Source organism: Dermacentor albipictus, chromosome 2 (assembly GCF_038994185.2).
Source record: "Dermacentor albipictus isolate Rhodes 1998 colony chromosome 2, USDA_Dalb.pri_finalv2, whole genome shotgun sequence".
NCBI lineage: Eukaryota > Metazoa > Arthropoda > Arachnida > Ixodida > Ixodidae > Dermacentor > Dermacentor albipictus.
In genome coordinates this window covers 192,654,871-192,671,494 of record NC_091822.1, presented here as the reverse complement: position 1 = coordinate 192,671,494, position 16,624 = coordinate 192,654,871, and the positions used below count along the sequence as shown (strand labels likewise).

The 16,624-nt window shown below is 49.5% G+C and overlaps 1 protein-coding gene and 2 long non-coding RNA genes across 3 annotated transcripts in view; 2 read left to right on the top strand and 1 right to left on the bottom strand.

The window, feature by feature from the left end:
• Positions 1-3,870, top strand: part of LOC135898501 (uncharacterized) — a 94,161-nt gene extending 90,291 nt beyond the window's left edge. Inside the window, exon 3 of the long non-coding RNA XR_010563350.1 lies at positions 3,847-3,870. This is a non-coding gene — a long non-coding RNA (uncharacterized lncRNA). The remainder of the gene's footprint in view (positions 1-3,846) is intronic.
• The window catches only part of ct (homeobox protein, cut), a 760,713-nt gene that overhangs the window by 478,111 nt on the left and 265,978 nt on the right, over positions 1-16,624 (bottom strand). The gene's annotated exons all lie outside the window — the stretch shown is intronic.
• The window catches only part of LOC135898497 (uncharacterized), a 61,997-nt gene continuing 49,252 nt past the window's right edge, over positions 3,880-16,624 (top strand). The window contains exon 1 of the long non-coding RNA XR_011512333.1: positions 3,880-4,001. This is a non-coding gene — a long non-coding RNA (uncharacterized lncRNA). The remainder of the gene's footprint in view (positions 4,002-16,624) is intronic.

Below are 16,624 nucleotides of genomic sequence, written 5' to 3'. Positions count from 1 at the left end.
GTGTGTGTGTGTGTGCGTGCGTGTGTGCATGTGTGTGCGTGTGTGCGTGTGTGCGTGTGTGCGTGTGTGCAAGTCCCCACACACGCACACGCACTATAGCCTTCACAGTGCTATGCTGTTCGTTATCCTGCGATTACGTGCACACTTTCAGCCCTAACGGCTTATGGGTTATGAAGGACGCCGTAGGGGAGGGCTTCCAGAACACACGGGTATTTTCGCATTCCACCTCCACGGTAATGGAGCCATCGCCGCATGCATTCGAACCCGCGACCTCGTGCTCAGCATGGGAACGCCGCAGCAACTGAGGCACTGCGGTGGGTTAACCGAACGCTAACACGGCTAGGCAACAACACACACAAACACACCAAGAGAGAAAAAAAGAAAGAAAGAAAGAAAGAAAGAAAGAAAAAGAAAGAAAGAAAGAAAGAAAGAAAGAAAGAAAGAAAGAAAGAAAGAAAGAAAGAAAGAAAGAAAGAAAGAAAGAAAAAGCGACGTGTATGATCACGGTAGCAAGGCTGAACAATCCATCGTTTTCTGCCTCAACATTGCTGCTGCTGCCGCTGTTATGGATGAAAAAGCCCGTCAGCTTCGTGTCGAAAAAATACTCAGATGCGAAGCCGACAAGTGTCATACTCCTGGCAGTGCTTCGCCCTGGTTTTATCATACGGAGAACTAGAATTACTGCTAGACTTTACCAGTGCATTAGTTTATAAATTAGTTTATAACACACAATATATTCAACAACAACAACAACAACAACAACAACAACAACAACAACAACAACAACAACAACAACAACAATAATAAAAACAGGGCGCGAAAAGGGGACGAGGGAAGTTTTGAAGGCCGGATAAAAGAGGCTTTCTTTGGCAGCGAAGAAAATGCATGCACCGAAACAATCAGCAAAAAAAGAAAAAAAAGAGCTGACTTCGCACCATGCGGAGTCGTTGAGAAGTAAACTCGTAAGGAGTATGAACTACAATAAAAAAATTTTAAAAAGGGGCGAGGAGGCAAGGGCCGTCAAGTCGAGTCTATATCACGCACGCGGGCGGCATGACGGCTGGCACCTCGAGCTCATTCTACCGCGCGAGTCGGTTCCGTGGACAGCAGATTAACAGCCAATAAATAAGCGCTTTCCTGACTTCACTCACCCGGTTTACACGTCGCGTTAATAATGGCCGACCCCTCTTCCTACCTGTCATCATCCTCCCGTCACAGACTTGCTGCATCACGGGGACATAAAAACGCTGTAGCTACCGCGGCAATCGCCTCCCTCGACCAAAAGCAACAACAACGCCAAGAAACACAACAAACTCTCGAAGGGCTCGGTGCATTTCTGATGCAGCGAACGACAGGCGAAGTGTTTGCTTGTGGAGAGAGGAAAAAGAAAGGGGGGATACAACGAGCCATTACTAGAAATGCGGCGGCGGAAAAGTAAGGAAAGGCCGGAGAGAATCTGAAAGACTAAGAAGGCAATTACGCCTTCGTTGGCTCGACGCCTCGCGCTCTTGCTTCTCTGGCGCCCTCGCGTTCTCCCACGCACGCCGGGTCCTCCCTCGGTTCGGCGAACGCCGGCGACAACAATCGCGAGCGGCAAACGCGGCTGCGCGTAAACAGGAAGAACAGAAACAACGCACAGCGCGCATCGAGCCGCGCCTGACCGAGGAAACGGAGCTCGTGAGCAGAAAAGAAAAGGAGGCGACGACGAAGCAAGAAAAGTAGAGAGAGAGAGAGAGATGCTGAGAGCTCCCAGGGCGAAGAGGCGCGAAAGAAGCGCGTCAAGAGAAAATCGTTCAACTTGCTTCATCAAGAAGAGCTAGCGTAATTAAACCGGGAAGTGCCGCGCGGTCTTCGTCTTGTTGTTCGTGCATTTCCTGCCAAGGGTGAGAAATGAAGGATTGGAAAAGAGAAAGAAAAGGTAGGGAAAACAAAAAGAGAAAGGTGGGCTGTTGTGTGAGGCGTCTACTGGAGGCATAGTATATGAGAAGGGGAAGCCCAGGGGCTGTTTTAAGGAACGGACATATCGCGGAGGTCTCGCCAATGTGTCCCAATGACAGCCGACGCCGCATCCAACACTACGTGGACATAACTACGTACAGCCTTTGCTGGAAGTTCATTGGCCACGGTAGCCGTGGCCGGATGTTGCGATGGAGCATGCGAATGCGCCATTCCGGGCCTTTGACGACAAAGCCCGATAAGATCCAGAGCCTTCAAGCTTTCAATGGCAGCGGCTCATAGATCACGTCTATAGAGTGCAGCAACATTTTTACAATGGACGGTGCACGACAGACGTGGAGTGCAAGGAACCAAAGCAAGAAAGTCTGTATACGGCGAGAATGATGACGTGAAATTATTACGTGAGTGAGGACTTCAAATTACTGCGTGGGTAATGACGCCTGTTTGACTAAGGGTGTACGACACCTGTGCCAGTGGAGAGCGGGTAAACGGATCAAGAGAGGCAACATTGTGTGAGTCAGGAGGGAGAACCATAGTTTACAAAGGGTGCACGATACAAGCTGCGTATTCCGCCCGAGCTTACACGACGCGACTGCACCCTTCTAGTCCGTTTATGGCTTGGAGTAGCATATTCAAATGCGTACTCTTTTCTTATCGTAATGGCCAACAGCCCACTTTGTGACTTCTGCGGTTGCAATGAAACAATCGCGCACCTTCTTTGTCAGTGCTCTCGTTTCAACCCGCAAAGAGCAGTCCTCTCAGCCACTCTAGACAAACTGGACAAACGCCCAATGGCAGAAAACAAGATTCTTGGAAACTGGCCTACGCGAACATCAGCGCGATCCGCTCTGAAGGCGTTGCTGCGGTACTTAAATGACACTGGACTTTCTGGCAAATTGTGATGACACTGTGTGACGTAGGATTGTACGGTGACACTGCGTAACGCTAGGAACGCCTTTGCAGGCTGCGTGGCAGTGCCCACAGAAACAGTTTTTGTGTACGTGCGTGTATGTGCCTTTCTTTAAAATTTTATCCTCTCTCTCACCTATCGCATCCCCTTGGCCCTCCGCCATTACAGGGTAGCCAACCGGAGATAATCTCTGGTTAACCTCCCTGTCTTTCCTTTGCCTTTCTCTCACTCTCTCTCTACGAAACTGTTAGGAACCGTGAAGGTAAAGCCGATGATGGGAAGCAAAATGGCAACCATGACGTTACTGCTGAAATAAACTGTCGGTATTCAAGAAACTAATCATGCAAGGTGCTCGCCTTTCTTCGCGGACGTTATTGTTTTCGCGGGTGTTAGTGGCAAGTACGCATAACTGGAAGAGCATTCCCGGTCGCAAGGAAAACGAATCGTGAAAAATGTTGCACTCTCACAGCACCGAGAACACATGGACAAGCACGCAGTGCACAAAACGAGTGCTCTTTCATGTCTGGCTCGTTGGTGTGTTCGTTGTGGCAGTAGAGCATTAATAGTGCCAACAATCTCGCCCTCATATATTCCACAATCAGTTACAGTTAACAAAGAGCAAACTGCATGCGTTCAAGAAGTAAAAATCTGCTGCTTCTCTGAGATTGATTGATTAATTAATTTATTTATTTCAACGTCCATATAGTAACACACAACATACATAATAACATATACTAACATATGTATGATCATGTATGATCCTGAAGTCACGAAAACTTTCTTCGAGTGAAGCGATTTCGTTACAGCGAGGGCTATGAGCATGCAGGGACCTTATCTTCCAGACCCCAGCCACCGCCTCTTGCTTTTTTCTCTATTTTTATTTCTAACAGTTACTATTATTTCGTTATTATTTGTTTATTAAATATTAACTAATTATTTAAATTTATTTTTGCTTTCGTGTCCTTTTTTTTTAATCCCAGAGACCAGCTGAGTGGCGCTAGCTGCAGTGGGGCAAGCCACCTCATCAAGCGAAGCGTCATCCGAGCCGCAGGGAAAAGCAAGAGCACTGCCGTATGTCCAGAGGCTGTAAGCGAGGCGCTCGGACCGCGACTACGCCACGGACGAGTGGAGTTAGGTAACGAACCGGGACTGCGAGTGGGAGTGCAATGGGAGGGAGAGGAGGAGGGGAAAGGCACAGCGCGGACGCTGCATCGGCGACGGATGGCCGGTTCAGAAGAGCAGTGTCCAGTCGGGCCCATGCAAATTAGGCGAGATCGTTATTCAAATTTCGTAATTGGAACCGAAGCGGCGTCCTCTCCCGAAACCCACGCCTCTGTGGGGTGCGCATGGGAAGTCGCACGGCACTCGTATCGCGTGGGGGGCAACCGCGGATTTAATTAGAACGGCCGTGCCGCGGCGGGCCTTCGGAATCGCGAGAAAAATCTTGAGCAGCTCGGCTTACAAGGGCGCGCATTCTTAAGGAAGAGAATGTCCCGCAGCTCATCCCCGGCGCCGCCCGCGCGGATTATTTGCCGCACGCTGCGCCTGCTTGTCCGCCACGAAACGACGCTGAGGAACCGCAGGCGCCGCGAGTCGCGCCACGGCGGCCGTTGCCGATGTGTGGCTCGGACGGGAAGTGCGGTAATGCCGAGCTCAGCGTATTCGGCGGATAGCAGAGGTAGCTGTACTGTAACTGGAAGTGCAAATTACTGTGTTCTTTCGCTTCTCTCTTGTGACATTTGCAACAGTTCCCGTGCTAAGAAGCAGTCAGCCCCTTCTTCAAGAGAGCCGGGTCCTGTCTTTTCTTGTGCCTTATCTTGCCTCCAAGAAGTTCGCTTTCTGAATTTAGCCATGAACCTTCTTTACACGTAACAATTCCTCACCTCGAAATAAAAGAAAGAACCTTGTTCTTTAACGTTACGTTTCACGGACCTTCACAAAACGGAGAACCAAAGTGGCATGACATTTACCAGCTAAGGGAGTCCATCGCTTTTTGCGGAGCCACGAACGAAGCAGTGGAACACAATATTGGAGCTTGCGGCGTTCGTAAATACGTATATATGTTCACTGTTCCCGAAGTTCACTGGTACAGCATTCAATGACCTGTTCACACAATGTGCAGCGCAATATGTTTCGATCTTGTTTGATTATCATAAATATCAGAACTTATTATACATTTGAGATGAGGTTTGTGTACATTTTTTTAAGACAAGTCAGTTCTGCGGAAGTCCGCAAGGTGGAAAAAGAGTCATGAAAGGAAAATTTAATGAAATACTGGCGTTCAACGTGCCAAAACCACGATATGATCACGAGGCACGCCATAGCGGGGGACTCCGAATTAATACCGCCCACCTGGGGTTCTTTCATGTTTACCTAATGTACGGTGCAGGGGCGTTTTTTGCATTTCACCCCCGTCGAAATGCGGCCGCCGCGGCCGGGATTTGGTCCCGCGGCCTCGGGCTTAGCAGTGCAAAGCCACAGCCACTACGGCGGGCGGTGACAGGGGGATATTGTAGAGTTGTGCTAGCTGCCAGCTCTCGAGTGCACAAAGTCAGGAGAAAGAAGAAAAAGGGGTAGGGGGAGGCGGCTTGCGACGAACGATCCTGTCATTTCCAGGGACAGTGAGTCTGTATTTGCGACAAAATTACAATTTTCTTGTCCTACCATGTCGCGTTTCATAACAAGAAAGGTGCAGTAGTTGCTTCGCTATCATGGCTGTGGCCAAGGAACCCGCGTGGGTCCGAAGCATCTCTGTGTTTTTTAACCTTGACTCAGACAGACAGTGACCGCAACTGCTTCATCAGATAGAGGTGTTGTGCACGGTTAGAGCCTAAAACAGAACTAGCACCACGAAAAAAAGAACAGAAAGGGAAACGAGACCACCTTTATGTTGTGGCAATGCAACAGAAGACAATAGAGAAGTTGCAACCAGGCTGTCAGGTTTTATAAAGATGAAATCCAGTTTATTGATTCAGTAGAAAAAAGACGGAAGATTTGTCTGTCCCCGACAGGGTGAAGGTCGGTACTCGGGATATATGCTGAAAAAGTCGGGACTGCCCCGCTAAAGTTGGGACAGTTGGCAACCCTACTGTGTGCTACCGCTGGGTGGATGAAAAATTTCGCCTTTCACCAATAGTCTCTCAAAGCCTTGCTTCGATGTTGCGAAATATGTTTTAGCATACCGGAAACATTCAAGTGGCTGAAAATTGCTGAGACACTGAGATAGATGTGTGGATCGAGCAGTAAGGAAAAACAGGCTTTGAAACGAACATATACAAGGAGCTGGTAAAGCCGCGAACATCCCAACTAACGTGGAAGAGGTAAGACTGCTTTAGTAAAGCAGTGAGAACAGATGACACATACATTGTCGGGAATCCATAGTTTAGGAGAGTGACCATGTTATGAGATCACGGAACAAGGTCGACTTAGGTATACGTGACAAGATGACAGTGAGCAAGATTTCAGCGCCGTGAAGCTAAGGAAGGTTGAGACATCTGACCAACTGAGAAAAGGAAGACTCATTTTCTTAATCAGGAGCAAGCTGCCATATTTTTTGGTGCGATAGAAAGAACAAGGAGGAGCGTGCGAGACATTTCCCCTCATTACAAGGCGTCCAAATTCAACGGTGTACTTAGTTCCAATAGTGTAATATCATAGTGCCCTCACCTAAACAAAAAAAAGAGCTTTCAGAAAGCCGCTGCAGGGAATAAAAAAATAAACAAAAACAATACACGTCGTCAAATGAAGCTTACCTTTTCTGACGGATCTTATTTGTTTAGCGACGCCTGCTAGTAAGCTCATTGCGCTTTCCCTCCTACGCCCCGGACAGATTACGAAATAAAGCCAGCAACACAGTCGGGTCACTTCTTTAATAAGCGGGATTACGCAGGCTGCCATTCAAATCAAGCTTACGCTATGGTATCCAGCCCACGTCTGCTAGGACAATGTGGAAAAAACACGTGCAAACAACGTCAAGAAAACAGCGCTGTTATCTCGAGACATCAGTCGCGGACCGGGCCAAGGGATTGTATTCGCTAATTACACCCGGCACTCGCACATTACAAAAAAGAAAGAAAGAAATTAAGTGTTCTCTTTGACAAAATCAAATGAAGTCACTTGAAAACCAGTATGCCTTACAAATACTCTTGGAGACACTACAGTGATAACAACATCAGAAACAAGAATGAAATATTTCGTTCATCCCGTGTTTTTACTTGGACGCTATGCTCACGAAGTATGGTTATAGAAAGCATAATTCCTGCTTACTAATGTTTAGTTCCATCTTTAAAGACAGTGAAGACAGCGCTCGCGCAATTTCGTAATTTATGCGCTGATTGAACGATATATGTGGACTTAACCGGAACAGGAAGTAAAAGCTGTCGCTTCCATATTGTGAAATAACAACAAATCTAGAAACATTCTGGCCAAATTTGATGTAATCTTCATTGCTATAAATAAAACAGGCTAAAAGATCGCGAGCCATTCCACTGTGTGCACGTGGCTGACCAGCGAAGCTGTGTACCACACGACACGGAGGTGACACATAATTTTGAACAAAGGTATGAACTCATTTAGCCAGCACTGGATGCGAAGGTTGTTGGTTTGGTTGCCACCTGCGGCAAGTTGTTTTTTCATCCACTTTAATTTACATTAATTTATCGTTTCTTTATTTTGTTTATTAAGCACAAGTAATTTCCCCTATGTTGTCCTTGGTGTCAGTGTTTGTTGGCTTCTTATGATACGACTAATAAAAATCGGGCCCCTCGGTTAACCCCCTCTCTTCTCGTTTATCACATTAAATATAGTCATACATGTTTAACCAGGGGAGCAATGTGGCCACACCTCTCACATACTGGCTCATACACTGAACACGATAGTTACATAGCTAAGGCTAGGCAGCATTTACAATATCTAGGTGGTCCCTTAACTACATGGTGTAGTGAACGCTAAAATACTTGTAGGGACCCGCCGTGGTTGCTTAGGGGCTATGGTGTTTAGGCTACTAAGCATGAGGTCGCGGGATCGAATCCCGGCCACGGCGGCCACATTTCGATGGGGGCAGAATATGAAAGCATCCGTGTACTTAGATTTATGTGCATGTTGAAAAACCCCAAGTGGTCCAAATTTCCGGAGTCCCCCATCATGGCGTGCATCATAATCAGAAAGTGGTTTTGGCACGTAATACCCCATAATTATATTTTTAATCTGTACTTGCAGGGATAACAACTATTTGGAAGGGTAATGTCCATGCTACACCCATATTGAAAGGATGGTGTCTGTGTTATACCCATATAGGAAGGGTGTCGTTTGTTTTACAGCCATGTCTTAAAGGGTGCTTTTTTATTTAACGCCCATAGGCAAAGTGTCGTCATTTCAACACCCTTTCCTTTGTGGGGTGTTACTTAGCAGCCCTATTTGGGGTGTAGCAACACACCCAATAGAGGTGTCACAGATGGGAAAAGTCATTTGCACCCTTAAGGATGTTAAAGTTTTTAGAGTGTAGTTGAACGCAGTCGAATAACATGAGCATCTATGACTTTCACCAATTACCTAATATAAGTCTAGTCATATCGGCGATGTCATATCGCAAATGCTGAAGAAAGAAGTTATTTATTTTTTGTATTGGCAAGTTACGTTGACCCACTTCATTTGGCGAAACAACAAGAGAACAGTGTAAGAGTGGCGTTTCTGAGTGCCAATTTCCTATAGTTTTTTCGCTTATTCAGTTTATGCACAAGTTTTAATGCCACCCGTACATCTGTTAAAAATTGTGTGGCACTCTCCCTATGTGATAATGTTATGATTGTACCAAACAACTTTACCGTTTATTCGGTGCTGGGGCGCGTGGCGACACAGCAACCATACTTTCTGCTTACATAAATGGCGGCTGTACCAAATGTGGTGACTATACTGAACAGGTATAGACCTTGTTTCCGGTGCTGGTACCAACGGTGACTCCTTGTGCATGCTTGTGACGTGTGTGTGTGTGCAATGCCCGTTGTTTTCATCTTGGTTTCCTTTATTTTTTTTCTTTCCTCGGAGATGTTGAAGTTTAATGATCAGCTGAATATGTTAGCCTGGCTGATCGTCTGGACATACCATACTCCATGTAAGCACACTCCTGAGTAGCATACTTGAGATTATGGTTTAGCCATTTCTAATGAGGCTGATCTCACTTTTATTCATTTAATAAGAAACCGAATGCGCCAGATGGTGCGTATGCTTTTTGTCACTTGCGTTGAAGCCACCCTTGAAGCCAGTTCGTACGAGGACCTGTCGTCGGGCTACTTACCGTGTGGCCATTATCCATGTTGCGTTTCTTCAAAAGCCTATAGAAAGCGACCGAAACGGTGTTCCTTACTCTCCTAAGCTCCAGAGCGTCAGGTCTGCTGCAATGCACTTGAAACTGCTGTGATAGGTTTTGTTGCTATAGCATAATGACTTCGAAACTATCTGAGCAGGGTAAGAACGTGTCGTAGTTTGTTTAGGCAAGGTCTTCCGTTTCAATATGGAACAAAAATTAACCATTTACCAGCTGCTCCAGCGGGCTCATTTCATTTGTCTTCGTTATTTTTGGATGACCGGTCAGTATCAGCCCTCTGATTTCCTAACGCCTATAGGAAATAGTTAAACTATACACCAAAATCAGTCGCCTGCCTTCGTCATCATCCTATGCGTACACGCACACGTTCAGTCGCCAGCAGATCACGGAAGCACAGTCGTCCTGGCTGGTCGCGACAGCAGACACAGCCGTCAGGCGAGCATCGCGCTGCTCCGGAAAATAAGATAAAGAACGAATGAAATACGGAAAGAAAAACGCCAGACGGAGAGAGACAGAGATGACTGCGCACACGTGTCCCCGCGAGATGAGCCGCGTCGCGATCAGCTTCGGAGGGGCGCTGCCACGCAGGCAAGGAGGTCCCCGCGCAGCATCAACAAGCCATGGAAGAAAACATCGAGACAAGGAAAACATCTCCCGCTGATCGAGCAGCCGGGGGAACGCAGTCAAGCGCGTCTCCCGAGTCGACCGCACCGGGAAGAAGAAGGGAGCAGACGCGCCCGAACGCGCGTCCCCGTTCTCCCGCGGTGCGCGCACTCGAACGCGAACGACGTGGTCGGGAAAATTACGACGAGCGACGTCGCGCCGAAGTACAAAGAGGGGCCGATCAAACTTATTAGCACATGCGGCGACTCGTCACCCCCTCCGCCTCGCTGCCGCACGACGACGAAGTGCGCTCGGGTCGGTTCAGCATAAAGAGCATCGGCGCGCGCTGCGTATACCTGCGCTCCTGCGTCCCGATGCAGCGGCGGGAGCCCTGCGCAACTGACTCCCGAATACGTGAGGTGTGCCTGCGCGCGCGTGGCGGCGTGGGAAAGGGGGCGAGGCACGCGCGACTCCTTCGACTGCCCCCGAAGCAAACCGCGCGCTCCTTCGTGGCCTCGCGCACACGCGCCGCAGCTCGAAGCGAGAAAGGCGCAAAAATTAATTAGTCGCCGATGCGAACGCCGCGAGACAACCGAGCGTGGGTCCTCCGAGGGGCATGCGGTGTCGGCCCCGTTCGCTGCACAAACCTCGGCCCACCCGAAGGTGACTGCGGTTAACTCGAAAATCTAATTAAACGAGAAAGCGGTCCGTCTCCCGTGCACCATGGGAATCTCGATGGAGCGGGAGGGGAAAAGGCCCTGCGCGACGCGAACTCAGCGTGCGTGCGTGCAGTGTGTCGCGCGAAGGCGCCTCGCATCGGGCGCAGAAGCAGTGGGAGGTGTGGGAGGCCGCTGCAGCATCGAGATGGCGCAGGAAACTTAGCTTTCCTGCGGCGGCCATCCAGCCGCCGCTCCCCTTTTCTGTTCTGGCCGTACAGTTCCCCATCGAGTGCGGCTTGCCGTCCCGAGAGGCGTTCCCCTCTCTCCTTACGAGTCTCCTTCGGTGCGCTGCGCAAGTTTCGAGTCTGTCTCCTGCCTGGGTGCGAGCTCTGCGGAGTATAACAACGGAGTCATACGAGGGCGCGAGTTGGCGCGCATATGAGGCGTCACTGTTCAGCCGCCTCTCCGCCACCCCCATTTCCATGCCGACTCGAGAAAAGTGCGCGACCTCGCTGTTCCTTGCGGGGTAGAGCCGCTTGCTCGGCACAAAGCGATTTGCATAACTGGCGCTCTTCGCGCAGCCTATCCGAAAAACGACCCAACAGCTCCTTGCGGCTTCCGCTGGCTCTGTTCGAGCGCGAAGCGTTACGTGTGCATAGCACTCGCTGGTAAAATGCTCCTTTGGCCTGTTGGCGAGGGTGCCGGTGCGTGGTCGGCTTGGACCGTGCAAAGCGCTGTGCTATATAGCACTGCGCGGAGCCGCGAATGGGAGCGTCCTGGCCGCAATTGCGCGTCAGCGGTCGCGAGCTCGTTGGCCGTTGTGGATCGCGTCGTGTCTCTTCCCGCAGAGAGCGAGACACGGCGATGCGCACCGCGCTCGCCTTCAGAGGAGTGGGTGAACAGCGCACGTTTTCACGCAACTTGCATGCATGTATGCCCCAATGAAATTTTGCGGAAGTCTCACATAGTTGTGGGAAAACTTCAAAAAACTTTTCCTGACATGACTGCGACTGTAATGCTTCGTGGTCGGGCACCTGGCCACTCTGCCTCTGCAGAGACGCCAAGTACAGCTGCACGTAATCACGCACACACGCCTGCCTCTGCAGGTGTGTGTGGGCGGCTATGTCACCTAGGCAGACAACCCTGTTTGTGAAACTTATGCATGCGAGAATGTGTCGGCGAAGGACTCACTACAAATCGTATAATCTTGAAATTAAAGGCGGTCAGATGCATGCGCTAAACTTGGGTTTCCTAGGCCGCCTTGTGGGACAAGAGAGGACAATTAACATCTGTCTTTTGCGGCGAGCGCTAACGAACGTATTGCAGCGGAACAATCAACATATTGCGGCCAGCACTAACGGGTGTTCTTGCATCAAATCCCAGCTCTGACAACAACGCCATTCACACGATACCCCACACATGCGCGACGACGCGAAACTACCTAAAGTAAGTTTTTCTAAATATTTTAAAAACTTGCCTCATCTAAAATTGAAGAAATGTCGACAGCGCACTTTTCGAAACATCGCCTGAAGTTACAACTTGGCTGAACTCGCTTGCCTAGAAAGTCATATTCGCAACTACAAGCCATAGGGGACACGTCGGTCAGGGGACACACCAGAGTGTCTGCTGCACTGCTTCTGCTCCAAACGTGTTTCCATATGATTGTCCACGTCATTTGTCTGCAGTGCGGTCCACTGTTAAATGGAACGCATAAATGTTACGAATCACGTGCTAATTTTCCCCTTCTGCGCGTGTACAATCGCCCAGTTTGGAGTAGATCTTTGGTGGCGCTGGCATATTCCTACACACCTGTGCAATGCATTCACATAGCTTAAGCCGTCACTTGAACTCACAGCGTCACGAAAGTGAGATCGCCACATTAGTGTGTTCCCTTTAACAGTGGACTTCACTGTACGCTTTCTGCATCCGCGAGAACAAAAATAAATTTATGGCGTGTGCACAAAAGAAACCAAAGTGTATACAGAGGCTCCTACGGCTGCAAAGGTCCAAGCGCGCCCTGAGGCGAGAGCCGCGCGCGACGCCCCTGCAGCTCGGCCCAAAGCCTCCGCTGCCCACCGGTGCTGCGCGAGTGCAGGTCGCACCGCGAGGCCGATCCACCGCGCAGTGCGACTCGCCCGCGTCGTCGCACGCGCCGTCAATCATCGCCGTGCGCGGCTGCTACTCGGCGGCCGTGACGTGTGCGCGTATATATTTACACACCGCGCGGGCGCGCAGGCGACACATACGCTGCACTGCTCGTGTAAGCACGGCACAAAAGGTCCCGAACCGGATGCATCTCGTGAACGTCAGCGGACAGCGTCGTAAAGACGCGAGGCTGCCCGGCAGCTCCCGACGCGCACATCCGTGTCATCGGCCGCGCTACGACAGAGCGGCGCGCTCCCGTAATGGCCTCCGGTCCCGGCGGGGACCTCGTAAACAAGCGAACCACTCGCATGCGCGGAGAGTCGCTCATGTGCGACAACCCTTTCGGCGTGTCGCCCGCCGCACGTGTGTGCATCGCAAAGGAACAGCCGCGGGGCGAGGTCTCGCGATCGGGACGGCGGCGCACGCGGAATGCCTAATGCCCGCGCACCTGCGAAGGCGCACTGCGCGCTCGGACGAGGCGCCTTTTCTCGAAGGCCGCGCACACGCGGCGACGCTCGCGTTTGCCAAAGGAACTCGGCTGCCGCGCCCGTCTTGTTGGCCGTTCTGCTCTCTCGATGACTTCCACGCGTGGAGAACTCCCACGCAACGATCAAGCACGCTATCAACCGAACGCCTGCTGCCTCTAATGCCGAAGTTACCATGGCTATTTCGAAGAGATCTTAGAAAATTAGGGGAATCGTGACCTTGCAGTTCTCGCTGTCGCGTTATTTGAGGCACCGGCTCTCGAAAGATATTACCAGCACAGCACCGAAGCTAATCAATAATGTAAATGAGCGCTGCACAACAAACATCAACGCTCAAACGGACTCGCATTTCTTTTCGCACGTGCGTATGTCAGCAAGGTCAACGTTCGTACGTCAGATCTCATATAAAGCTTGCGTGACACTTGGAGCTATCTCTCGCTGCGAGGACATCTCAACAAATGCCTTACCGTCACTAGTGCGTGCCATTACGAGGATAGCAGAGCGATTGCAGAAAGAAATACAGGCAGAAAAGGCAACCAGAAGAATGTACGGATTGACATGTATTTCGCTGGTGTTGGGTATACGAGGACATGATGGTAAAACCACAATACAAAGGGATGTTCCTTTGTAATGCTAAAATGAAATGTTTAGCTGAATAAACAGTCCTACTTGACAGTTTAGGCTCACACATAGTGGTGGGAGGATGCTTGATGCATCTCACAAAAGGTGCGCCGCTTCTAGTCCTTTTGAATAATGGTTCCTTTACCCGGAGAATTGGTTCACTAACAACCCTTTTATTACTGCACTCTTGCTGAAAAATCGTTCAGGACAGAGACCGTAACGTTGTCCCCTGCTGAGTCATAGCTTTTTCCCAGGCAACAGTTTCCACTCTCACTCGTGTCTTGTTGCTGTAAATGTGTTTGGGAACGAAAAAAAGGCTCTGATTGCAAAGCTATAACTATATAACAGACCTGTGCGTCGTGTTTTTGCGACATATACTCGTACCTTGATCAACAAGCGCATCGATAATCTTCCCCCAACCACTGAATCGGTCTGAGGTATGGTGCATAGAAGAAGAAAAAGTATATGAAAAGTGTGCGTCCAAAAGTATAATCGCGATCCTCATTCTTACACACAGTTTCGTTGGTTTTACAACTTACTTAAAGCATAGGTGCTTTTGGTTACCAGAGCTGCGCAGTTTCAAAGCACGAAGGAAGACCGAAAAAGCCGGGACAGTGTGATTGTCGCGCGCTCTTAAACAGACACCTGAACCATTCCAAGGCAGCGGTATTTTGACCGAAGTATTGCTGGCAAGCGCAATAGCGAGTTTGAGAAATAGCGTGCCCAAAGGCCTTTGCGTTAACCCAAAACCCAAACTGTTTAGTACTCTCTTTGCATTTTTTTGTACTCCCGGCACTTTGCGTTCCACGGTTTTGTGTCTGCTATTAATGCAACATTGATAATCACATGCCTCCATAATTCTACTTTATAAAAGTACTACTGAGCTGTTTGTGACCTGAAGAAGGCGAAGGTGCTGAACGAGAATAATTTATTTCATTCTAGCACTGAAAGGGACACTCTAAGTCAACTTAACTTGATATTTAAGTATTTGTTATCACTAAACTTCGCACCTATGACTGCCTTTGTGTGTGATGGCCGCGTGACATCATGGATTCTGAAGTATTTTCTAGTATTCGGAAGAGTGTGGCACGATGAATATTGTCAGAACTTGCCGATTCCAGTCACTTGCCCCTTTAGAATTCCAAGTTGTCCATTTTTAAACGATAGAGAAAATTAACCAGGAGCGGGCGGCATGCGGTCAAAATCCACGACCGTCACGGCGAGCTGGACTTCAAGGCGGCATCTCCAACCATCTTCCGTTATTGCGTCTTTTTTCTTATGACAAGCCTCCTCTTTCGGTCAGAGTGGCTTTCTCGGTATCGCGCGAGGGGCTAAGCTACTAATACGGCCAATCTTACTTTTCTCTGTATAATCTCTTTAGACACTATAGAGTACGCAATCAATAGAGACGAGGGCAACTTGGCGCGTGCATGCCACGACGTCGAAGTGACAATGGTTATAAGTCGTGACGAGAGCATTCGCACACTGAGGGCGCACCGCTTCCGAGCCGTGAGTGCATGATGCACCGATCGCGGCGTACATCAGGGGTGAGTGCGCGGCTGGTCGAGTCCACCGCCCCGATTAGCGCGGGCGTTCAAGGGCGCCGGCGGTCATTGAATCGCAGGTGGGCGCCGCCGCCGCCGCGCCAATTACCGGCAGCGCCGCCCGGAACCGCAGCGTCCGACCGCGCCTCGTCTTCGCCCAACGAAACGAGATTTGCAGCCTCCGTATTAAAGGTGAGTCCGGCACCAACACACACGCGGAACATCCGCGCGGCCGACGGCACGCAGTGACCCGGGCCTCCGAGACGAGCGCGTCGGTTGCGTCAACGGCGTCGGCACATGCGCCGATCACGGAGTTGGAACTGGAAGCGTGAAACAGAAGTCTCATCCGTAGTTGCACTCGGAAATGCGAGCAGGCATACGAGCCAAAAAGAAAGAAAAGTTCAGTATATCAGATAAGTCTATATACCGAAGCTCACCCAAACCTAAGCTAACGAACTGTAGTTATGCGTTCGTTATATGGAGGTTTGTCATTTCCAGTGGAGAAAGGAAGTAAGGAAGGTATCCACTATTTGAACGCAACACTATACGAGCAGTATAAGCAGTAATGGTTGTCCATGCCGTCTCAGCGTTACAGAGAATGACGTTCTCCTTGCGCCAGACTGTGCACTAGTCCACTTCCCTCGATGTCGGCGTACAGTACCGACGCACACATCCACCGCAGAAAGTGCATTCTAAAGCATCGATGCACCCAGCAGGTGGCCCGAATTTCATATATCCGATGTTCAGTTCATAATGAGGGAATAATTTTGCATAAGTATAGGTCATTAAGTTCCGGGCGCTCGATAGGAATAATAATTCACTTAATCACCAGTCATTATATCCGGGTTCGACTATAATCCATGTTCCAAGAGGATGGATTATGACCCAGCTTCCCTCTTCTTGGCTTTGACCGACAAACACCCAGAATTTTTTTAGTGTTAACAGTGGATTCTTGCAGAAGCACCTCTGTACACTGAATACCCCGTAACTCAGTGTATACATTTATGCTGTACATTGTAGAGTTGTTCCTGCAAGCATGAAGCTAGTGTCAGAAGAAAACTTCAAAAAGAAGTCTTAAAAAAAGGAAATATAAGTTTACGACCCTGCTCTCGTTTTTCATGGCATCAAATTTATGCACTTTTCTGTTTACGTCGAACACGTTTATGAACGCGTTTGCTTGTGAACCTAATGAGCTTTCAGGATCGCAGATGGCGAAAGTAGACGTTGCCATGCCAATATAGCGAGCAGGCCAAAATCGGGAAAGTAGATATCCGTTATTATCCAGTGGAATTGGCTCATGTAACTTTTTTAGTGCACGTGGACACGTAATACAACGGCTGGTGTGAGACCACCAATAGGACCAACCCCCCTCTCTCTTT